At 43.5% G+C, this 25,644-nt stretch overlaps 1 protein-coding gene across 24 annotated transcripts in view; it reads right to left on the bottom strand.

The window, feature by feature from the left end:
• LOC126336637 (stress-activated protein kinase JNK) overlaps positions 1–25,644 on the bottom strand; it is an 886,954-nt gene that overhangs the window by 160,025 nt on the left and 701,285 nt on the right. For 10 of the 24 annotated variants that reach the window (XM_050000545.1, XM_050000546.1, XM_050000531.1 and 7 more), the window contains one exon: positions 992–1,048. The exons of 12 other annotated variants lie outside the window; for them this stretch is intronic. The gene's annotated coding sequence lies outside the window, so the exon portion shown is untranslated. The remainder of the gene's footprint in view (positions 1–991; positions 1,049–25,644) is intronic. 2 more of the 24 variants (XM_050000556.1, XM_050000549.1) reach the window with 1 other exon arrangement.

Here is a 25,644-nt window from a genome sequence, read left to right as displayed (position 1 = left end):
GATAATAAACAGATAACTGAACTTTAAATCTAACGTGTGTCGATTAGCGTAATTTGAAATCAGCATTACATCACTATTATTTAGGAACGTGCGCATATGCTTTCGATAAAAAAAAATATTTCAGGAACAGAATACTACACTGGACAGATTACCCGATGTGACGAAGGTGAGCCACAAACATCAAATAGTTATTCGTCGATCGCGTTCCACACCCTGGGTAGAAACATCGACCAAAAACTATTCCTTGAAATACCAGATATGAGCTAAAACGTCCCAGGTCACTCAAAGATCTACTGCTTCTTAAAATCGCTTTTAAGGAATTTCAGTATGCTATGACAACTGCAGAAACTCTAGACACCCCCCTGTCTGTAGAAAGACGTCCTGTATTATGGAAAGCACGCACTGCCTGTCCTCGACTGAGAGGCCGCTGTCGATATATAAAACTGTTTCCTAATTTCGTCTCCGACTGAGGAAGCCATCTTCGGTGGTAAATTGCCAATAGTAAAAGAAATATCAATCAGTAGTTTTATAGAGTGTGGTCAGAAACCCTACCACGCAGTTACAGGAGTTGTAAAGGGTACTCATGACAGCAATATTTAATAATAAATCCATGACCGAAAACGCGTCGTTTGCAAGATAAACGACTTCAGAACTTAACGGACGTTAATAAACAGACAAAAGTAAAACCAGAAGTCTGTTGTTCATTAGAGGCTAGATTTAATAGCGCAATAGCTTCAAGTCTACGAAGTCAGGTAATGTAATGACACAAAAAGGAAAATGCGGACGAGTGCTTAGATGGAGTACACACAGAGAGACAGACAGACTACGCTATCACAGGAAGAGGGAACGGCGTGGCTTATCGCCGACTGCACTCCAGCGTGACGTAATTACGGGCTGGAGAGGATCGCGGAGGGCGTGGCGCACAGAGCACACACAGAGGACACACACAGACACAGCAGAGGCGGTGGCGGTGGCGGCAGCGGCGGCTTACCATAAAGGTTTCATGCTTATCGAGACAGCGCCCACCTCGCAGTCGTTTCCGCTGCACCTGGGGACACAAACAGCAACGGCATCAGCTCAGGGCCTCCCATGCACCATAACGCCCCTCCCCCCAAATTACCTCGGACGATCTTTGCGTTTTGAAAGGCGTCCGCAGAGGCCGCAGGAATTATTTGCAAGTGCGTAAACGCACACACTTGCAGAAGCTAAGTGTTCAGGATTAACTGCCACGCAGTTTGTCTGGCTGATAATCCGTACATAACGAAAAATCTGGATTCGAGGTCTCTGGAAGAAGCGCGATGTGCTGGGTACAGAGAGATACCATTCTGTCAGGTAAGAACTGTATTAATATTATGTTATAATTTAAATACAGTGAACATTGTTTATCCGAGATACACCTCGCTTGCTTGCCTATAAGATCCACGGCACTGTAGTGGACTGATGATATGTTTCCATACACCAGTGTCATCAGCAAACATCAAATGCTCCACCCCTTCTCTGATGTCCACTGCTTCTACCGCTCATGGCTTCAGTATGTGTGTCTGTAATTTTTGTTTATTGTTGTACTTGTAATGAACGAATATAACGCTTGTTTTCTTTTCTACACGGTTTTCTAAATTTTGAGCTACATATTAGATGTAATTTGTAAGATACAATCTGATGGCCCTAATCTTTGCGTGATAGGTACATAAAAACGCCCTACGAAAGTGACATTTTCCTGCTGGCGATGGTACAGGTCCGAATGTTTTTTCCTATTTATAAACTTCTTTGATACTATATATACAGTACTCGAATTAGGCTTATATCTTCCACGATTATGATAACGATACTGATATAGTGTGTGTGTGTGTGTGTGTGTGTGTGTGTGTGTGTGTGTGTGTGTGTGTGTGTTTTTAAAAATTGAGTGCAGAACCATATTGCAACGATGAAGATTTGAAAATAGTAATAATTATTAATAACGATAATAATAATAATAATAATAATAATAGTGATCACGAAACCCCTCGAACAGGCCTTAAGACCAAGTTATTGTCGACAGACCGCCGTGTCATGGGTTCACCACCTCGTACTCGCGGCCGTTGTCGACTTGAGGCGCTACCTCTCAATTGGCATCACGAGGCTGAGCCGAGTACAACCCGCTCCAGTCCTCCCACCAATGAAAAATCCCTGGCATTAGCGGAAATCCAAACCGTGAGCCACGCACGAGGGTCTGATGCGCTGACCACTCCATTACGGAGACGGATCACAACAGCAATAACAATAATAATAAATACTTACTGGACAGTCCTTCCTCCTGAGATGAGCGTTAAATGTGTTTGTTGCGCCCCCCCCCCCCCCCCCCCCGCCCATATTCCTTGGCAGACTTACTGGAATGGACTGCACTGCACTTAGCCGCGCGGGATTAGCCGAGCGGTCTGGGGCGCTACAAAAAAATGGTTCAAATGGCTCTGAGCACTATGGGACTCAACTGCTGTGGTCATCAGTCCCCTAGAACTTAGAACTACTTAAACCTAACTAACTTAAGGACATCACACACATCCATGCCCGAGGCAGGATTCGAACCTGCGACCGTAGCAGTCGCACGGTTCCGAACTGCGCGCCTGGGGCGCTACAGTCATGGACTGTGCGACTGGTCCCGGAGGAGGTTCGAGTCCTCCCTCGGGTATGAGTGTGTTTGTCCTTAGGATAACTTAGGTTAAGTAGCGTATAAGCTTAGGGACTGGTGACCTTAGCAGTCCCATAAGATTTCACACACAATTGAACATTTTTTGACTGCAGTTAGCCTCATGAGGAGCAACTTGAACGAGAATGAGGGGCGCGGGTTTAGATAAGCCGATATTAACCGATGAAAGCGCATTGTGAGAACCGAACAAGTGAATCGAGGAACTTGGGGGAGGGAGGGGGGCACCGTTAGCTGACAAACGATGGCTATCATGAAATTCGGCTAAAGCGAAGGACGGGAAAAAACTGAAAATAACGAAAAGAAACGTCTGTTGCGGTGGTAACCGTTGCAGAGACGACGCTAGAAACTTTTTTAGCGCCGGAAAAGGGAAAAAAGACCATTAGAAGGACGCTGGTATCAGGTAAACAAGGCAGCTTCTCTAACAGTGGGTCGCAACACGGCTGTTCCTATTTAGTCCGGAAACGGAGTAGACTCTTAGGAGCAGTACGAATTTGTCGCCAGGGCGACGGCAGCCATGCACGCAGCTGGTAACGGGCCGGGACATTCTGCGCGTTAATAAGTAAATACGGAGGGCGGTGTTAATTAAGACCGTCCTGGATGGGCGCAGTGCCGTTTCATTAGACGGCTCTCCGGTCTCGCACCGAGCTGCGGAGAATATGGGAAAAGTTGGCGGCCGGCTGGGCTGGGCTTGGCTCGGCTCTCTCAAACACTTGTGTGGCCGCATAAAAGGGGCCCCGTAATTCCGCGTTGCGGCCCACGAGAGCTAAATAAACCGAATATAACAGTCCGCATTGCTACGGCAAACACAATACCGCGCTGTGCTGCTGCAGACTGACCGGCGTGGTGCCACGAGCTCTGTAACAGAAACCACTGCGGTAGATGGGGGGGCACACACATTCCCTCCGTTCTACAAAAAAATTAATTGAATTAAAATGAACTTTACACGAAGACAGTGTCACTAAAATTAGACTCCGCAATAACAGACTAACTTCACCACTAGGTAACCACGTTAATGGAAGCGACAGAAGAGTGGGGATCACATTTGTACGCATGGAACCACTTAGGTTGTAGTTGTAACCGATTTTTCGTTATGCCCTACTTATATATAGCGTACCTACGCGATGAGTAGTCACAGAGTTTTAATTATCGCTTCGAAAACAAAACTAGCTGTTACCATAAAACATGCCTCTTCCACACACATTTCAAAACGAGCCGTGCGAGGTAGCCGGTTGTGCTAAGGGGAAAATTTCGGACTTGTTATTATAACAATAAGAGTGGGACCATTTCAAGGCCTAATACTGTTATATTAAGTAAGGTACAGCAGTAGTAGATTCTGTACGAATTAAACTGTTTTACTGACAGTTGTGCTTGACTTACATTCTGATTTCTAATTGCTGAACTTCGGTTATGAGTCTGACACATTTTGTCCCATGGCCATTCTTGTGTAGCCTCATTCTGTGTGTTTCAATTTTCTAGTCGTATTTATCAAGAACTCTTGTCGATTACCTGTATTTTGGGGCTTTGGTGTTTCGGCTCTAGTTGGTTTGATTTCAGATGTCCTGCCCTGAGCTAGGACCTTGCGATTTTATTTCTCTAGTCACTCCTGCTCGTGTTGTTGTTATTGTTGTTGTTGTTACTGGTATGATTGTCTACAGTTTTGTTCCTCCCTTTTTATTGTAAAGCTATATTACTTAGAAGGGCAAAAATTTTAACGTTATGCTAGATATTAAGTTAATGTGTATTTGTGGATTTACCACTTTGTTTTACTTTTAAACATGCATCCTGATTTACGGAATTCCGTTGGTAATATATGTGATTAAAAGTATTTAAGTGTTTATATCCCCACAAACCCCAGCAACGTTCCCTTTCCAAAGTTCCTGCACCTTGTCTGTACTTTGCCAGTCACCTTACGTTTCACAGCTTCTGGTGTCACTACAATTTCCCGACTTCCCTCTTCTATTCAAAAAAAAGTATCGGTAAGCCTCCATACGACCATCAGTAGCTTGTTATCAGCATAGGATTCGTGTGAATTTTTATTTTATTTATTATTGACGTGTCTTCTGATATAATTTCATTAACTGACCCGCTTCATGATGACGCATATCTGCTCCTACAGAACTAGATTTGTAAAATAACTTAAAAAAAACCTTATTTACAAGACATCACTCTGAACGCAGCAATTATAGATGATCACTTGATTTAATGCAGATAGGAACGGGAAACGTTCGTGTGATGTTGGAATAATGGTAAGATGTTTGAATCTGTCGCGATAATTAATCCTAGATTACTAAACCCACACAAAATTTCCGATTGATACGAGTTCGAGCTTCCCGCCAATCTGGTATTCTCAGAATAGGGTGTAAAGCAGAATATTTTGTACTTGTTTTGTATGTGAGAGTTTGTAATTAACTACAACATAAATTATGACTTCTTCTGAATGGCTTATGGAGTAGTAAAACTAACGACGGTTTAGGAACAATGTTACATTTTGCCCCCTTTGTGTGTTCTAGAGTTAACTATCTCGGCGTGACGCCGCAAAATGACAAGAATTGGAAACAGAGCGCAAGGTCTGTTCTAGTGTAGACGAATGGCCGACTACGGTTTATTGTGAAAGGTCCCATGTTCCATACGTAACGCTGTTGCTATCCACTATAGAGAACAGCTTGAACGTTTGGGGTGAGCACAATTTCAGACTAAAGGAAGACATGGTAGAAAGTCACAGTCGCGTTGGCAGATTTGTGAGTCGTGGACTCGACCCGTCCGACGGTGTTAGGGACGCCCTACAAGAGAGATGGCAATCCCCAGCCACAAGATTACTTTCTTTCTGCAAAATGCTACTTGAGAAAGTTTAGCACTGCGTCGAACTGCAGAACGATTTTACCGCCTCCAATGTTACCTCGCGGAAGTACCTGTATGTCCGCCTCCCCAGCCGAGTAGTCAGCACGGCAGAACGCCTCGCGAGAGGCGGGGTCAGAGATTTTCTCCGCTCGGGGACTGGTTGTTGAATACATATCATACCATCCTCCCAGGTCAGAAGTGTTTTCATGAACCACAATAAGCTCTCTAAATGGACGAAAGTGAGCTAGTGGGAGCCAATAACGGTCTCTTTCACTTGCATTCCACAATTCGGTCGCCGGTCGGGGTGGCCGAGCAGTTCTAGGTGCTACAGTCTGGAACCGCGCGACTGCTACGGTCGCAGGTTCGAATCCTGCCTCGGGCATGGATGTGTGTGATGTCCTTAGGTTAGTTAGGTTTAAGTAGTTCTCAGTTCTAGGGGACTGATGACCTCAGAAATTAAGTCCCACAGTGCTCAGAGCCATTTGAACCACAATTCGGTCTTTGAAGATTCGTCCTTCTTAAGGCAACGAACTGCTTCCAAAATCTTAATTCTTGAGCTGATGTTGGATACACACTTATTTCGGAATAATGAATCATGTATTTGAATATATCGTTTAAAAGTAATTCGTCCAAAAAATGCTGACAAGAATACCAGTATAAAATACTGTATACCTGTTACAACCAGACTAGCAATCACCCTTCAGTTGGCTAGTGATGATTCATACTGAAGTTTTTAGTACTCCCCTCAAGTGCCTTCTCATCAACATACCTCATGGCACGAGGCGTTTGCAGGGCTTTGGTGGAAGGACTTGAGGAATATATTGAAGTAATTTGACGTAATTCTCAAACTTTTATGTTAATATCTTACTGTATTTCGCCATTGCAGTGATAGAACAATGAATATGATGTGATACATCTACAACGTGAGTTATATTATGTGAAAAGTAATGAGTACAAATACCATAATAAAAGACAACGAGCAAGTTGCTGCCGTGAACACACTTGCTGAAGCTTCAAACAATTTGGGAAGTGTATAATAAAATTATATATCACTACTGAATATATTCCACTATGATGTTAGCAGCGAGTATGCGCTTCTTCAGGTTCCAGTCTTTGTATACAGGGTATAGGCAAAATAATGTGAACCCATGTACGTACTCCGGAATGGTTTATTAATAAGGGATTGGATCCCTATTTGCCCGTAATGCAAATGCGATTCTCCTTGAAACACTGGCATATAATGATTGTACAGTCTCGAGTTGAATTTTATGCCACTCTTCGATCAGAACCTCTTCTACCTCTTGTAGTGACGAGGGAGGTGGAAATCTGCTAGCGAGTCTGCACTCCAATACCGCCCACAAGAATTCGATAATATTCAAGTCTGGGGACTTTGCTCACCAGAGAAGACGCTGCAGTTCAGTTGCATGCTCCTCATACCACGTTAATATTGTCCAGACTGAGTGAATGGGTGAATTATCGTCCTGAAATACTGAAGAGCAACACCTGAATCACGGGGTGCACCTGATCACCTAAACTGTTGATACAATCGTAGACGGTAACACGGCCTCTGAGAGTAATGATGTGCCATCAGAATACCATGATATGGCTGCCCGCACCATCACACTTCCACCTCCATGATTAACTGTTGGAATCAGGCAATCAGGATTGTAGGCTTCTTTTGGAGTTCTCCAAATGTAAACCCGGCCCGATGTTGGAAATAACGAAAACGTTGACTCGTCGGGCCTTACGACGTGTTTCTACTGGTCAGCTGCCCAGGTTTTTGCTCCTGACATCATGTTTTCGCTTCTTTGCGTAGGTTGTCGTCACTAATGTTTTCGGTATAGCAGCTCTTCCATGAATATTCGCTTTATGGAGTTCTCGGCTAACAGTGTCGATAGATACGTGGTCTCGAAGATAGCTATTGAGCTCTACAGTCACTTTGGCACCTATTGTTTCGTGTTGTTTTGGCACAATTCGTGTTAGCGTACGACGATCTCTATCATTTAGTCTTGATTTGCGCCCACTATTACGTTTACACGATTATGTCTTTTTCATGTTTTGTGCAGGGTGTCATGACTGCTGAAACAGTTGCTCTTGAAACATTCAGTAAATCGGCCGTCTTTGTTACTGATGCTCCAGCTAATCGGGCCCCCACAATTTGCCCTCTTTGGAACTCTCTTGGATCTGCACGCCGACCTCGGCCTCCGAATGCAAATAAGAAGTGTGCACCACCTGTAACCAAGCTGCACCGATGCCTAGTCCGTACTGAACACGCACAGTCGAGCGCTACAAGTGCCTTACCTGCGCTGTTGACCGCCAAACACAACCATCCCATTACTACCGCTGTTCATATTTTGCCTATCCCCTGTGTATCACTTTTTGTTTTCTACAGATCTCACCCTAGTTGTACGTATCACATTTATAAAATTCATCTCGTTTTCCCACTTCTACATTCTACAAATAAATCGAATGCCTTTAAGTACGCGCGTCGTTCTTGCTATAGAAATGATATAATATTGTTCACGCGCTTAGTTTACGTAACTTGGCCCTCCAGCGCTGTCGACGTGCTAAAGAGGAAGCATGGCTGAGGGAGAGAGGGAAGCATTTACAATCGAGGACAGAGGCAGATGAGGCTGAGGCATACGAAATACCATACTCCCCTTGGTGAACAACACTGGCAACAGCTCGTCAACTGCCTCCACCAGCCAGTTACACCATCAATACTAATCGGTCATAATGCAATATTTCCGTGTACTATTGCATCTTGACGTTAACACTACTGCTGCCACACATTGCAGTAAAATGTGGGCCATCTAAACGTATCTTGAGGACAGGATGTGGCAGACAGAGACTCGTAAAGTGGCAGACAGAGACTCGTAAAGCGGCATATCAGCAATCGCTTTCACCACGCTTAATTTCCTACAGAAGCAAGTAAGGGAATAACAATAGCAAAATGAATGAATGCCGGTTTTCTTGGGACCTCTTCCGCATTACAATACTTTATGAGTCTCTGTGAAGACGAACCACCTCCCCGGTATTACAGCAATCATCGTTTTCGTACCGCAGGCACACTAGCAATACGAACATGTTAATGGCATACCTCTGTCAAGCTTGACATTCCGGAACTCTACAACGACGCTAGGATCGGCAGAACGCACGGTGGGATGTTACGACCCCTGACCCCTGCCCTACTGCAAGGAAGTCCGTTGGCCCAACTTTTTTACTTCGTTTAATTCTCTGGGCGAGCCCGCGCCGATCGCCATCATTAAGGCGAGACAAATGAAGAAGTGGAGGAACGGAGGCGCGATTAGAGAAAGCCCGGAGGAAGCGGATTATGCAGCACGTGAATCGATATGGCGGCCGTGACGTCAGCAGCGGCGGCGGCGCGCCCGCGCCCCGGCCGGTCGATGCGGCCTTGAACTACCCCACTACCGGCTCTCCCGCGCCTCAGCCGCCGCCGCCACCGCCCGGTGCGCCAATATTTTTAGCACTGGACAGCGGCGCGAGGTTATTAGTGAATGGGCTGATAACATCGCGCCCGCTATTAGCAGCTACTGTGCACTTCGCCGAGGCCCGACGAGGCATATATCTCAGTTTACAACCAGCGTCTTTGCATCACGGCACATGTACTTCTACGCTTATGTGTCTCCTATACGTCCAATCCACATACAACCACGACCTTTGCATTCTGCAAGCCACAATACGACGTATGGTGGAATGTAAATGGCATGCCGGCCGCGGTAGCCGAGCGGTTCTAGGCACTTCGGTCGCAGGTTCGAATCCTACCTCGGGCATGGATGTGTGTGATGTCCTTAGGTTAGTTAGGTTTAAGTAGTTCTAAGGTCTAGGGGGACTGATGACCTCGGAAGTCCCGTAGTGCTCAGAGCCATTTGAACCATTTTGTAAATGGCGTACCACAAACACATTCTCCCCATTCCTGTTACACAATGTTCAACAGGACGAATGCTAGTACCCTCCTAATCTGGACTAAACTCGCTTACATAAAACTGTTGAGTATAGTCTGGGTAATTTGCGGTAGTTTTCCACACACCTCAATGCTCGCAACTTCATATCTCCTGAACTATGTGCCGTACGATGATCTTAATTTACAGACATATTCGGTTAAATATGTGGACACTATCTGCGAAATGTATTGGTAATAGAAATAGTAGTACAGAAGCAATAAATTAAAACATTGTGCCTGATGCGTAAGTTTTACTCCACGGAGAGCAAAAATATAGTAAGCGATATAACTTACTTCCTTTCATAAATGACCTGGTGGATGACATCGGAAGTTCACTGAGGCTTTTTGCAGATGATGCTGTGGTGTATCGAGAGGTTGCAACAACGGAAAATTGTACTGAAATGCAGGAGGATCCGCAGCGAATTGACGCATGGTGCACGGAATGGCAATTCAATCTCAATGTAGACAAGTGTAATGTGATGCGAATACATAGAAAGATAGGTCCCTTATCATTTAGCTACAAAATAGCAGGTCAGTAACTGGAAGCAGTTAATTCCATAAATTATCTGGGAGTACTCATTAGGAGTGATTTAAAATGGAATGATCATATAAAGTTGATCGTCGGTAAAGCAGATGCCAGACTGAGATTCATTGGAAGAATCCTAAGGAAATGCAATCCGACAACAAAGGAAGTATGTTACAGTACGCTTGTTCGCCCAATGCTTGAATACTGCTCAGCAGTGTGGGATCCGCACCAGGTAGGGTTGATAGAAGAGATAGAGAAGATCCAACGGAGAGCAGCGCGCTTCGTTACAGGATCATTTAGTAATTGCGAAAGCGTTACGGAGATGATAGATAAACTCCAGTGGAAGACTCTGCAGGAGAGACGCTCAGTAGCTCGGTACGGGCTTTTGTTAAAGTTTCGAGAACATACCTTCACCGAAGAGTCAAGCAGTATATTGCTCCCTCCTACGTATATCTCGCGAAGAGACCATGAGGATAAAATCAGAGAGATTAGAGCCCACACAGAAGCATACCGACAATCCTTCTTTCCACGTACAATACGAGACTGGAATAGAAGGGAGAACCGATAGAGGTACTCAGGGTACCCTCCGCCACACAACGTCACGTGGCTTGCGGAGTGTGGATGTAGATGTAGATGTAGATTTTGTGGGACTGTTGGCGAAAAGAAATTCCATAAAAGTTTCAAATTATGTGTCAAGTTTGTTGGGAGTCGCCAAGTATCCCATTCTCAAATACTGGATGAATATCTCGTTGTCGTACGGTAGCATTCTCGCTTCCCACGCCCGGGTTCCCGGGTTCGATTCCCGGCGGGGTCAGGGATTTTCTCTGCTTCGTGATGGCTGGGTGTTGTGTGATGCCCTTAGGTTAGTTAGGTTTAAGTAGTTCTAAGTTCTAGGGGACTGATGACCATAGATGTTAAGTCCCATAGTGTTCAGAGCCATTTGAACCATTCGAACTGGATGAATATAAGCTGGTTAATTTGTCCGGTGTGAGTTACATACATTGCCTCAAGACATATACACCGTTTCCGACTTTAATATTAAAGTAACTGTGTGGTTTACCGTAAATCTTTTCCGCTTTCTGTACAGCACGTCGTACAGCCGCTTGTGTAACGCAGGTACAAGTAAAGCAGCATTCTCAGTGTAGTTGCGTAGAGTGCGCTGTGTATCCTGGTAGTGAACGCACAATTATCGCTTTGCAAGCAACGTTCAGGATATCAACAGGCCACCCAGATCAAGCTACGTCCGTGTGCACGTCGGCACTTTACGGCAAGATGGGTTCGTAGCATGGGAATTTATCCTCTGAAATTGAGTACTCGACAGCGGCGACGTCATTCTAACATTCAGTCCCTTTCGTGAGACACAGAACACGCATGATTCATAGTGGTCGCACGGGGGACAAGTAAGACACCTGGTCGCCGCTATCTACCAGTTTGTGATGTTCAGCTCTTGTTGGCGTAACGCAGTCGTTAATTCTGTGACTCACACTAAACTATTTTTTTTTTTTTTTGCTTTTGGTCTAGATGCCTCAGTGGCACGATCTCCAGGCCCTAGCACAAATCTACAAAATCAAACTTAAAGCAGATCACAAATCTGATATGCAACATCTGTTGCCATTATTTAAATAAATTCAGCACATATAGGTGTTAGTACAATGTATAAGAAAAGAGATCACAGATATCAAGAGGGTAAACTGAAACACATTACACACAAACATTCGTCACAGAACTGTCGTATACTCATTAACTACATTAATAAAAACCGCTTAAAATACAACGCTAACTTAACATTACGAAATAATGTAAAATTTCTCATACCGTAGTAACCAGAAAACCTCTCACTGAAAAAATATTTGAGTCATTTTGTACAAACAATGGTGTCACATACAGTGGTCGTCGTGTGACGACACGTCCCGAAGAGACAGAATATGAGTAAATATAATGAATGCATAAACATCATAAACCAACAGGGTAAACAAATCCCAGCGTCGTAATTAAATTGTGAAGGAATGCAATAACCGTTAAAAAGACTATAAAATCAGATATGTACCACGCATTTAAATCTGTAAGTAAGAGTTTAAAATCAAAAAAGTATTTTTTTAATACATAGCTGTTGTTCATTTGTCCTATTACGCGTGCATTATATCGGCCAGAAAACCAAATTTTAAAATTATATCAAGAGTCATCAACAAAGTAAAATTTGAAGCTGTGTTTGGTGGTGTAGAAGCATAACCCAAAACTCTGCCAACCATTATAGCAGCTATTAATATAGAATGTAACATGAGAATTATTGTAATAAAAAGCCTTGTCAATCATTATGAACTGTAATAGCATAGAATAAAATAGTTCATGAAGGGAATTGTTATGTTAAATCCTCAACAAAATAAGAATGTACGAATAAAGGATCAAGAGAGACTGAATAATATAATACATTATGTGAACTAATATCTATCAAATTGCAGAAACGCTGCACAGATGTGAGATGACACAAGAATCAGCACATAGAAAATATTTGTAAACAGAAACACGAATGGCGTGCCAAAATAGTCAGTATCTAGGTAACACAAACCATAGAAACCAATAAAAGGCGGCGTGCAAACGATCATCTGTCAGCTGGTCAAAAAGCTAGATGTATATTAATGAAGAGAACGACAAAAAGGGTGAAAACCGAAAGGGATTATTAAAATATGAAATGAGTAATACATTGACGGTTTGCACACCTGAACCATACACTGAAAGGCTAAACCATATCTGAAAACGACCAGTCAGCTGGCAATAGAACTTTGTGTGTTCAGACTGCGGCGCTATACAAACACAGTTTAATTACACTGCTAAGGTTAGTTTGTCTTGTTCCTTTATCATGTTTAAGCATTCATTATTTCGGTTTCTTATTTTTCAATATTTACACACTGCAACAGATTTTCTGTCTTCAGGACATTTCGTTACAGTACGACCTCTATATGTGATATCATTGTTTGCACATGACTCAGTGCATTTTTTCATTTAGGCTTTTTCTAATTATTCTAATATGAGAACTTCTACCTTATTTCGTAATATGTTAGTATTGTATTTTAAGCGGTTTTATCAATACACTTATGGGTACTTGACTATTCTGTGACCAATGTTTCTATGTTACGTATTTTATTTTACCATCTTGATATCTTTGATCTCTCTTCTTATACTTTTTAGTTTTATCTATGTATGGGTAATTTATTTTTAATAATAACAATCAATGTTGCGTATCAGATTTTTGGTCTTTGTAAGCTTGATTTTGTCGATTTATACAGGAGGTCTGTAAATGGTGCCAATTAGAATCAGAATTAATAGTCAAATAAAATAATTAATAAAATTACGGTTTACGGTTTTTCAAGTCTTCGATCAGCTGCAGTTCCTTTTCGTTTACACAAGATGGAACTACGGAAAAGTTAATTATGCTTCCTATCCAATACTGTGCTACTCAGCTGCCAGTTTTATTCGTTACATTACGATTCCGACCTACTACTGTGCTAGATATTAGACGTGTACCAGCAGGTATGATGAGACTGATATCTCGTCCCCTTTCCTGTGGATTGTATGCACGAGGAAATGAAATCTTTTTCCATTTTCATTGACATATATACCGTCACACGAGTTCGGTTGGGATGTGAGATTGGTTTTGAACCTGTATCACATACGCATGTCGAACGACTTTGGTGGTTGTGAGGTATCAAAACAGTATCCAGCAACTTATGTCTAGATTGACAACCAACATTTCAGCGATGGGTTCGTATTTCAAGACGAGTATGCAGCAGCACACAGAGCCAACCTCGCAAAAACTTTCCTCCAGGAGGCAGAAATAACCGAACGGAATGGCATGCGGTATCAACCGGCTTGAGACAGACTGAGCACACTTGAGACCTACAGTGTTCGGAGCCGGTATCGTCTTCGTACACTGGATGGCCTAAGCAGGGCCTGCGTCGAAGAACTTTATTGGCAGACGTTGCAAGAGAGGCGATGTACATCACGAAGAGGTTCACTATTGAGTTTTCGAGAGAGCACTTTCCGGGAAGAGTCGGAAACATATTTCCTCTCGTGTAACGACCACGACAAGAAAATTCGAGAAATCAGAGCCAATACAGAGGCTTATCGACAATTATGCTTCGCACGGGCCGTTCGCGAGTGGAACAGGTGGGTTCAAATGGCTCTGACCACTATGGGACTTAACATCTGAGGTCATTAGTCCCCTAGAACTTAGAAGTACTTAAAACTAACTAACCTAAGGACATCACACACATCCATGCCCGAGGCAGGATTCGAACGTGCGACAGAAGCGGTCGTGCAATTCCGGAGTGAATCGCCTAGAACCGCTCGGCCATACCGGCCGGCAGTGAACAAGGTACAGCGGATAAATGAGTAGTTCCAGGACTAACACATGAGGTGCGTTGCTGAGTATGATGTGTGTGTGTGTGTGTGTGTGTGTGTGTGTGTGTGTGTGTGTGTGTGTGTGTGTACTGCGAACCTAGAAACGACGGAGAGGCTTCGCCCCGCCGTAGCCCTCAGTCGTTCACAGCCCCACAGCAGGCCACAGCGGTCCACCCACCCTACCGTCGCCCGACATAGAACCCAAGGTTATTGTGCGGTTCGGCTCCCCAGTGGGGACCAGTACCGCTCACATACGTTTGATAAATGTTTTGTAAATGGTTTTACAGGTGTGGAAGAGAGGGACGTGTGAATAATTATTGTAAAATAAATTAGTGATAAACGCAGTAGAATAGTAGCACTTGCAGTGTGTAGTGCTTTTTTTTTTTTTGTACTAGTACTGATTGACTAAGTAATCGAAGGATAGATACTGCGAGTTTCCGCTAGTGAATTCTTAATAAACAGTTAACAACGTGAATAGTTAAGGTAACGGGAGAGGTCTGGCTATTTGATAGTGAGGAGTGGGTTAAATATTTGTTGAAAACGAGAGTTATGTGGTGCAGACTGTGCGGACAACAGACACTTGATAACGAGCCGTGATTGTAAATGGGGATTACATGATGATCTGAATGGTTCTCTAAATTTATATAAGTGTCGAAGTCCGCAAACTCGTTTATGATTGTTACGATGACTGGTGTAGGAATTGTGTACACTCCGGTAGAATCGAGTATTCGACGTGGAGAGTTGAAGAATTAAGCAGTCACTTAGAAAATAGTGTGGTTCGTTATTGCTGTAAAAAAAAAAAAGGGGTGGCTAATGTTTTTCGCTTTGAGTAGCAGAAACTTAACATCTTGGAATGGACTGGGTCGTCTAGTGCAACTGAACCGATCACTGCCGGGAAATATTATGTTCGGCTATTGGAAGAACATTTGCAGCCACTCATGGACTTCTTTTTACAATACATCGATGGAATGTTTAAGGATGACAATGAGTCATGTTACTGAGCCACATTTATTAGAGATTGTTTTGAAGAACATTATGGACAATTCGAATGAATGATCTGGCTATCCAAATCGCCCGTCATGATCCTGTGCGGGACATAATCGAGAGGTCAGTCCGTCCACGAAACCCTGCACAGTCAACACTTTCGCACTTATGGACGGCTATAGAACCATCACCGCACGGGACTTCCAACGACTTGAGTCCATACCACGTCGAGTTGCTACTCCACGCTGGGCAAAAGGAGGCCCGACGCGATGTTAGAAGGTATCCCATGACTTTCCACCTCAATGTATCTTTAGTGGTTGGGAATGGAAAGTACTAAACAAGAGTATGAATCACTTCCGTTAAGATTGGGAAACAGCGTTGTCACCTAAAGAAGGTGGCAGAACAGAGGGCTGCGGACGCGACAAGAATATTCAATCACACTGTTATCGCGATGCAGGTCTGAAGGCTGTCTTGTTAGCGGCCGGCCCGATCGGCGTCGGTCGCAGCTCGCGGCACCGCGGGGCGTCGGCCGGCGCAGCGGCGGTGATTAACGGCAGCGGGCGACGCGCTCCCGAGTCAATCAGTAGCGGCGGCGGCGGTGGCGGCGTTATTTTTGCGAGCGGCAAGAATGCGGCCGGGCGCGGCTATGTCTGGACTCATAACTCGCGCGCCCGCTAAGTATAGCTGCGGCGCGCCGTGCCGGAATGTCCGTGCCGCGACGCGACGCCCCGCGCGGCCGTGATTTGTTCGCCGGCCGTTGCGTAACGCGGCGCCCGCGGCCACACGCCGACGCCGACGCCTCCGACAGCTGGACGCGGGCGGACGGCGAAGCGTGCCGCGCACCCACGCCGTTCACTCGCTGGTCGACGCGGCCTGCGCCACGACCCGCAGACGAATGCCCGGTAGCGCGCCGTTTAGCCGCCACAGTCTGTCACTGGCGGCTGACAAGAGCAACTTTACGCCGTTGCACATGGGTTTGTTTACTACGCGCATACTTGTCACTGCCACGACATGAAGCAGGCTGCAGAGCGATCAGTGCTATCAGTACTGAGACGAGTGTCTCGGCGTACTTCTCACAAATTTAATTCCTAATGAAAAAAAGTGAACAACCTAGAAGATGTGACAATGCCAATGTAACTTTGTACACGTACTCATTATCGACAGGTATGTAAATTACTCGAGATACAGTTCTCTGTGACAGGTAGAGCTCCTCCACACTGCATTAGTTTCGTTCATGTTTAATATTGTTAGAAAGCCCGGTAGGATACATTAGATTGGGGGGGGGGGGTGATCACTGAAGGACGGTGAGATGCAGCGTATTCTCGCAAGACAGTGTTATTAGCACCTGTCAGAGTCTGAAAGAGGCATCATTGTTAGATCCTATTTGGTCGGCTGATCGAATTGTTCAACGTCCAGAGTGTGTGTGTGTGGGGGGGGGGGGGGGCGCGGAGAGCGGGGGAGTCGACAACGGGGTCATCAGAGACGCAGTACAAGCTCGGATTGGGGGATGGGGAAGGAGACCGGCCGTGACCTTTCACGGAAACCATCCCGGCACTCGCTTTAGCGATTTAGGGAAATCATGACCGGTCGCGGATTTGAATCTTCGCCCTCCGGAATGCAAGTCCAATGTGGTAACCACTGCGTCCAGATTTCTTGTGCATTCGGATGTGACAATGGCCCGATGTAGCATTGCGTAGCAATGTCAAGGCAGGCACACACGTTCTGTCAAGGTTTCAGTTGACCACGTCTGCCCACCACACGTGACGATTGCCGTATTTAGCACCAAGTACCCATTCAGATCTGCGCCTGCCATCCGAGAACAAGTAACACCGTTGGTCAGATAGCAGCAGCAGCAGCGGGACTAGGGAATTTCCGTCCCACGCATTAGCTGCCGTATAAACCCCAACAGAAACGGCTGTCTTTTGAGTAGTAACGTGAATGGACAGCATGGATTGCTGATGTATGGCGTCGTGTTGAGCGATACGTCGTAGGTCTGCACTTTCCCGGGAGACCATCGTCGGCGCGTACGGCTGCGACATGGGCAGAGGTACCATTCTTCCAATGTTTTGGAAAGAAACAACGGTGTTATTCCTGGTGTCAACGCGTGTGGAGCCACCGGTTATGAACTCAGGTCAGAGCTGGTAGTTACTGAGAGAAGTTTGACGGACACAACGATACGTCAGGGCGTCTTGTGTCCTTATGTGTTACCTCTTATGCGACAGTATCGTAGTGCCACTTTTTCTACAGGACACTGATGGTCCACACCATGTCTCTACGGACTGTTACGTGGTGCTGACATACTCGTGTGGTCAGCAAAAGTTCCAGATCTATCGCCAATAGAACATGTCTGGGACCTGTTCGGTCGTTGTGGGCCTAAGCAGGCGACACAACAGCTTTATAATACCCTTCCCAAACAAACCAGCGCATGCACACAGATCAGACGGGGTGCAACCTCTGATAATTGGGCTCATAATGCCAAGTTCCTTGGAAGTTTGACTCGATTTTGTAATCAAATATACATCACATATCCTCTCAACTCGTCAAGTTTAATTTTGTTTCTTCCTCCCCTTCTCGGTAATTCAGTTTCCCTTTTTGTCAGGCAGTGCACTTCTACCGTTAATCTATGAGCAATACGGAACTCGCATCGCATCTTTATTATGGTAACACTTTATAAAAAGAGTTACTGGATGTGTGTATTTATGTACGACGGTCATTTCTGTTTCTAATGAAAGCGAAAGAATGCTTATTTTATAACATATTTTGATATCTTGCCTATTTCTGAATGTAACCGCCATTCAAATTTAAACATTTGTCGTAGCGCTCCAAGAGCTTTCCGTTACCGCCAAGTTGTAGAACCCGTCACTAACGTCCGCTTTCAGTTCGTTTTTTGGAAATTTGGGGTAAGTTCCTATGAGACCAAACTGCTGAGGTCATCGGTCCCTAGACTTACACAAGACTTAAACTAACTTACGCTACGGTCAAAACATACGCGCGGTACTAACAATGTGATAAAGAAATGATGGAGGGAACTTCTGGAAAGCGAAAGCTCTGTTCAGCTATAATGAAACGTCTGTCTCGTTGAACTTTTTACCGAGTCCTTGATTTGACTTTGGCAGTCACAACTGAAGGCCGGCTTGACCGTTCTTCATCGCAAACATTCGTTCCTCTGCTATTTAACACGATGCACCACTTTCGAATTGAAGCATCATTCATCACATCATAAACGTCGGTCATTGTCCATAAATATCGAAAGGGCGGACCTTTTTCCATTAGGAAACCGTATTACACTATGAACCACGCAGTTGTCAAGAACGTAAATATTGTCACAGATTTTAAAACTGCACAAATCAACAGCGAACGAGAGTACCTCTTGTATGTTAGCGTTATACTGACGCTAGCGATTAGGTAGTTGTATGACGCGGCGTAGCGGTTGGATGGAAAATCAAGCGGTTAGTCAGATCAATACCTTCTTTAATTTTAGAAAGAATCCGGTATTTCCATTCTAACTTGAAATTCAAATACTTTAAGTGTGTTTTGAGGGGTTTGTCTCATATAAATACATCACGCGTAATTCTGAGACGCTTCCTACTACAATCAGTGGCCGTACCTCCTGGGCAATGAGTTTTCTCTCCGTGGATAATTGAGGTGGAAGGAACGGAAAGGAAACGGGATGGGGAAGAGACAAGAATGAAATAATCACTTCCAGCCACAAAGGACTTTGCGGCAATGAACGGCGAGAGCTGAAAACTTTTGACGGATCTGGACTCGATCCCACATGATCCACTTCTCTAGATAGGTTGCCTACCTGCCTCTGCCATCCGGGCACGATTCCCGTCAGACCCAAATTCCCAACTAACCGCTCGCCTCACAGCAACTGTCTTCTCCCGTTTCTGATTCCCGCAGACGTTCGAATATTGGTTGTGCATCTCCACTGAAACTCTTTCATCCAACAGCTGTCGCGGCCAGAGAATTATAGATATGAGTGGTGTCCGACAGAACAGACACCCCTCATACCAATAACCACCTGTTTGGCCTACTTCCACTCAAGTAGATGGCATCCTATGGTGACTGTACCTAGTTTGTATTGAAGTCTCTATGAACGTCGTGTTATTTACTGTAACAGTCATTTTGTCACAATGTATAAACAGTACAGTCCTGATTTTGTTTAACAATCATCACACGAACAAATGTTCAAAAACTAATACGAAATCAGTATACAATAACGAGCCAAAGCATTATGACCACCTGCATAATAGCGTGCTGGTCAACCGCTTGAACGCAATATATTCTGTTCTGGCACGGGATGTCTACACACAGGCCACGCAGTTCCCTTAAATTACGAGCAACTGTTTTGTGGGAGCGGGGCTTGCTCCCTAAATATCTTCCAAGTGTTTCGGATCAAGCAAATTTGGTACCAAAATATCAGCGTGAGTTCCCTATTATGTCCTCCTACTATTGCAGTGCAATTCTAGGCCTTGTGACTCGGGTAATTATCCTGTCGGCAGATGGCATCGCTGTTCGGGAGACATCAAACATGAAGGGATATTCGCGTAGTCCACAGTTGTCACGGTGACTTCGATTAACACTACAGATGCTAAGGATACCCGAAATGTCCCCCGTACTATTTCATTTATTTGCACGTAATTTGAGAAATGTACAGGAAAGAGGTATGCAGTCAGGTAGGCATTTATATGGCCATCTTGTTGTTGATGTTCGAGAATGTATAAAGTAATATTATGTATTATTCCATGTTTCAATTTGTGGCTCATGTGTGTATTAGAGTAAAAATAATCATTCGTGTCGACATTTTTTGCAAAGTTTAGATAAGCAGTGTGTTTACATATAACCAAGAAGAGCATTTTTTTTATTTATTTTAATAAGTATCTAGGGTTACTCCTACTGTTTTATATCCAGTTATACAGACTGGCAGAATGGCGATTTCTTGTTGGAATATGACGGTATTTTGTTGGCTACTACGTCTGAACTGTTTACAATACAATACCGTACCGAAATGGCCGGTCAAGTCATAATTCTACACATACACGCTTAGTGGCGACTCATTTCATACTTCGCATTAATCTACGACTCCAGCTGACCGCTACGGTGCTTACTCGGGTACCAGGTCTTTAACCAACAATACATCGCTTATGCATGTTTCGCTCCGCCATCGTCTGAATTGCTGACCATAAAAATCCAGTATCCCACTTGAGATTATAAAAACCATCTCTGTTACCTGAGATTTACTATACGTCTTACTAACACACTATACATGGTGTATAAAAAAAAATCATCCGATTTCGCATGTCTTTATTTCTGATGCTAACAAACATATAGTAAATTTTGTTTTTGATAAACGCGAAGCTCAAAAAGTTTTTTTTTCCCCATAGGTGTTCACAACATGCCCCCATGAGATGCACAGCACATGTCAATGCGGCATGCAAACTGTTCCCACACTGCAGCGAGCAGGTCTCGAGTTACAGCTTCCACAGGTGCTGTTATGCGTTGTCTCAGTTAATTCATTGTTGTTGGTAACTGAGGCACATAAACAAGAGCTTTTTTTATCAACCCCACAAGAAATAATCACACACTGTCATGGACGGTGACCTTGGAGGCTAGTAACGTAAGGTTGAATCATTTGGTACAGTCCGACCGATCCATCGCTCATTAATCCTTTGATTGAAATATTCTCGCGCTTCCTTACCATTGTTCATGCCATCATATAATGCTCTATGCTGTAGAAGGATCTACACCATACCTAGTACGAAAGTTATGCTGAACAGTTCTTTCTGACCCGCACTGCGCAAAACGTTAAACACAAAACTCTTCCTGTTATCCTGACACCATTTTTACTAGAACTGAAATGGGCGCACATTGCTGCTACCTTGCGGAAACCATATAAAACTCGAGAGTTTCGAAATAGGCCGTTGTTCACGCACATATCTCAAATAACACAACAGTTGCCATAACAATCTTGTCTGGGCTTATGAAAACCCTCACGAAGTGCGACAAGACAGACAACAGAGTTTTAGGGCCAACGTGTGACGTTGGATCATCCATGAGCATCTCTTTAGCCCCGCTTCATTCCGCAAAGCCTTGCTGGACAAACGTATATGCTTTCTGAGACACGAATTACTTCACTTACTTGATAATGGTGCCTCTAGGCGTCATCCAACGAATATCGTTTATACACAAGGTGCTCCATCTAACTTTATATGGATAGTTCGTCAGTGTCTCGATAACCAATTTCCAAAAAGATGGGGGCTGATATCAAAAATACACAGCATATGTAGCAGTGGTAGTTAAACTTATTTGCTCAAGAGCCAATATTGATATTGTGGGACAGCACCTCGGGCCGCATATGTGCCGATATTGTTATTAATCGGCAACTTATGTACATTAGTATGTCACGAGCTCCCAAGAGCTAGCTTTAGTAAGGTTGTGTTGTCTGTGTGAGCAGATTATTAATTGATTAATAAAGCAAATGCATATAAATGCATTCTGCAATACGAGACACCAACAGAAATATTTACTAACCGTTTTGAATGTCATTGCTCTTCTACTGTCTGTGTCGTATTACAACAACCTTAACACAATATTCTATTCCTTGCTACAAATAAGTACGGCATTTGAAGATGACTGCCTCTGTAATGCACATTCACAAATCCCTATTAAGTGTCAAAAGTTGTACCATAGCAGCTGATCGGTTCCAGTCGCGCACGCTATCCCTCTCCTATCTTTGAAATCCGCAGTGGCCGCGCTACTTATGCCTGCCCCTGGGGTAAGCGATGAACTTTCCCTAGCTCATGACCGAATTAACCAACGTCAATTAAAATTAAAGTACATCTTAAAATTCTCTTAGTATTTTTGTTTGTTATTGAGCAGAAAACCCACTCTCGTAAGAAGATCTTAACATTCACTGACGGTCTTGGATTCGGCTGTTGTTGCTAGATGCGTGTCACTATACAACAGTATGAGAACCGTGGCCTCTGGAATACTAGATTCTGGCCGCTATGGAAAACTGCAGCGAGCACAATACACCGCTGTAGCAACCCGGTATTAAGTATTACCGATATGCGGTGCATAAACAAATATACCAGCATTCAAGACTATTCGGTTCTATTAAAAGTATTACTACGACCGTATGTAACTCAGCAGCACAGAAGAACCTGCAACATTCAAAGTTACGTACTTGCATAACCAAGTTATTCAGAGAACACAGGGTAAATAAATATTTAATGTGTTATCTTTTTTTGCCGGCCGCGGTGGTCTCGCGGTTCTAGGCGCTCAGTCCGGAACCGCGCGACTGCTACGGTCGCAGGTTCGAATCCTGCCTCGGGCATGGATGTGTGTGATGTTCTTAGGTTAGTTAGATTTAAGTAGTTCTCAGTTCTAGGGAACTGATGACCACAGCTGTTAAGTCCCATAGTGCTCAGAGCCATTTTTTTTATCTTTTTGTAGACGTCTTATCGAGTTTCTTGGCTACCTCCGCTACCGACAACATTTTTAAAAAGTATTTAAGTGTAATTTAATATATTTCATACGGGAAAGAAACTAAACAAATATTTCACACAATGTGTCAGATAGGGACAGCAACAAAGACGACAATGCGCGGAATCGAAAACTTAAATAATCATTACCATCTCATTCAGCCTCGACCTTAACAAACAATGGTGGTAGCTAGATACATTTATTAATGAGCAATGAAAGTTTCACATCCGATATGAATCTTACTTTGACTATCAATAAATAACAACAAACATCGATTCTTTAAAGAGTCGATCTCCCATTACATAAGAGCTTCAAACCTTTACAAATGAATTAATGTGTTATATATTTGAAGTTAAGCATGCAATCGAGAAAAAAGTTTAGTAAAGGTTCGAAATTATGTTTGTTTGTCGGAAGTCGCCAAAGTGCCCTCATTATCAAACACTGGCTGTGGATACTCTGGGTAATTTGCACTACATTTCAAGCAATGGCTAGTTTTTCACTCCTCTCTATATTTATGACGTATCTCCGTAACTAAGTGACATACAATGATTTAATTCTCCAGGTACATTCTGGGGTATATGTGGATACCGTATGCCTTATGTGTTTCAAATAGAAATATTAGCACAGAACTAATGAATTCAAACGTCGTGCCTGATGCTCAAGTCTGACTGTAGGATCAGCAGTAATGTACAACAGTAAGTGATGAACTTAATTTCGTGGGTGGGGGGATGTCAGCGAGAAAAAGTTTAGAAAAATTTTGAAATTGTGTGTACAGTTTGTTGGAAGTCGCTAAGTGCTGTCATTCGCAAATACGGATGGATATAGTCCAGGTATTTGTGCGCCGTCAATTACGCAACCTCACGACAAACACACAGTTCTTGTGATAGTCGTCTTACTGTCTTAAGCTCTTTAACATCAGATTATACCTCTTAATGAGAAGATTATTACAGCATTTTAAATTTTTAACTCCGTCGCTAATTACACAAAATTTTGAAAATCATGTGTCTGTTGCCCCTGGATGCCGTTAGATAAGCAACCTGCAACTAACAACAGGTTTCAGGTTAGCGGTTTAGCAATACTACCACAAGAAGTTCGTGTTTTATCTTTTCTTCTTCTTCTTCTCCCCTCCGTCTCTCTTGACTGTAACATAGAAACGTTGTTGGAGAACCTAGTGCCACTAGAATCTTGCGTAAAAGTGAGATGAAAAAGACGTGTCGCTCGATGCGACTAAGAAAGCTGATAGCAATCGACCATGAACAACTTCAGAGACGCCATACGTCGTATTTGTTTTGGTAGTACGACTTGCGTTTTATGACAGTATAAACACATCACTCTTGTACGATTTTTCATAATTAAATGTCAGTTAATGACACATAATTGGTAAAAGCCTTCAGGAGACCCTAACTCTTAAGATGAATTATAATATTGTTGGGATTTGCATGTGTTCGTTGTCTTTGAGTCAGAGCCGTGAAGTTACGGCTTCCAAGGAAATAGGTCTCCGCGTCCACCTGTATCTTCATCTTCGTGTTTGTAACAGATCCTTGTACTTGCTTATTAAAATAACGTAAATATGTTCTGTAGTATTCAATGTTGTATGCATGCAATAAAAGCGTGCTCTCTGAGAAATCAGTTTCTTCGATTTTGTGCTTTCGGTCTCATTAAAAAACAAAAGACGAAAATGTTGCGAGTGAAACGAGCAGCAACAACATTTATATTCTTGTTTCTTACAAATGTTTAACCGTTTTTTCTGCTATCGCGATTTCCGACGGTCCATTCAAACACGGGAGAAGCTATAGTGTCACTCACGGCTTGTTGGGTCGATTGCTATCGACTTCCGCGGTGGCATTTATTTTGCGCAGGATTCGAGTGCCACATTCCTCGAGTAGATGTGGTTATGTCTGCACACTTTGAAAACCTCAGACTTGACAGTAATATCTGTATCATGTGACAGAAATGTTACCGTAGTGCAAATGCGACCATAAACGAAGTGCAAGACTGTTTCCGACCAGCCTATATCCAGCTTGCAGCATGGGGTTGAAGCAGCTGCATTTTAACATTGACGGACCTACCAAAATTTCGCCGCCGACACCACCAAGCTGATACCGACGTCGTATATCACCCACCAAGTACAGATAAGTAACTTCAATTTTTTTGTTTTTTACCTCCATAAAGCTCTCCCTCTGTAAAGACTATGAAAGCAGTTCAAATAATTTCTAATTTAACTTCTATTTTAAATTTGTTTGTCATGAAATTGTTTCTTTCGGTAAATGTAGTTCCTCAGTAACTAAATTCAAGTGTGTATGTATGTTTCTCTTTGTTAACCTTATTATTTCTCTATCGTCACTGCCTGCCGACCTTACGTCTTTTTCCTGACATTATATGTATATGAACGTGCCTTTGGGGAGAGAGGTTTATGTATTTAAGTGTTACGTTTTTGCAAAATGTGCCTGAGCCGTTCCTTCAGCCGCTTTGTTCCTGGCTCCGACTACACAGAATAAAGCGGGTTCTCTCTCTCTCGTGCTAAATACAGTGGGAATTACAAGTCTGACAGCTGTACGAGACAGGAACTCGTCGTACTGCAGCATTCCCAAAGTCGTGAGTGAACTTTCTTGTTTTTGCAAGAATCTGTGGGCAATATTACAATTTTCTTGGCTTATTTTTATGAAAGTATTCATGCGATTTTCGTAATCCATTATTTTTTCGGAATTTCGTTTACCAAGTGCGAAGATGACTTTTAGGCTAACTTTCGTTTAGAAACAGGTT

Source organism: Schistocerca gregaria, chromosome 2 (genome assembly GCF_023897955.1).
Source record: "Schistocerca gregaria isolate iqSchGreg1 chromosome 2, iqSchGreg1.2, whole genome shotgun sequence".
NCBI lineage: Eukaryota > Metazoa > Arthropoda > Insecta > Orthoptera > Acrididae > Schistocerca > Schistocerca gregaria.
This window is presented reverse-complemented; position numbering and strand designations above follow the sequence as displayed.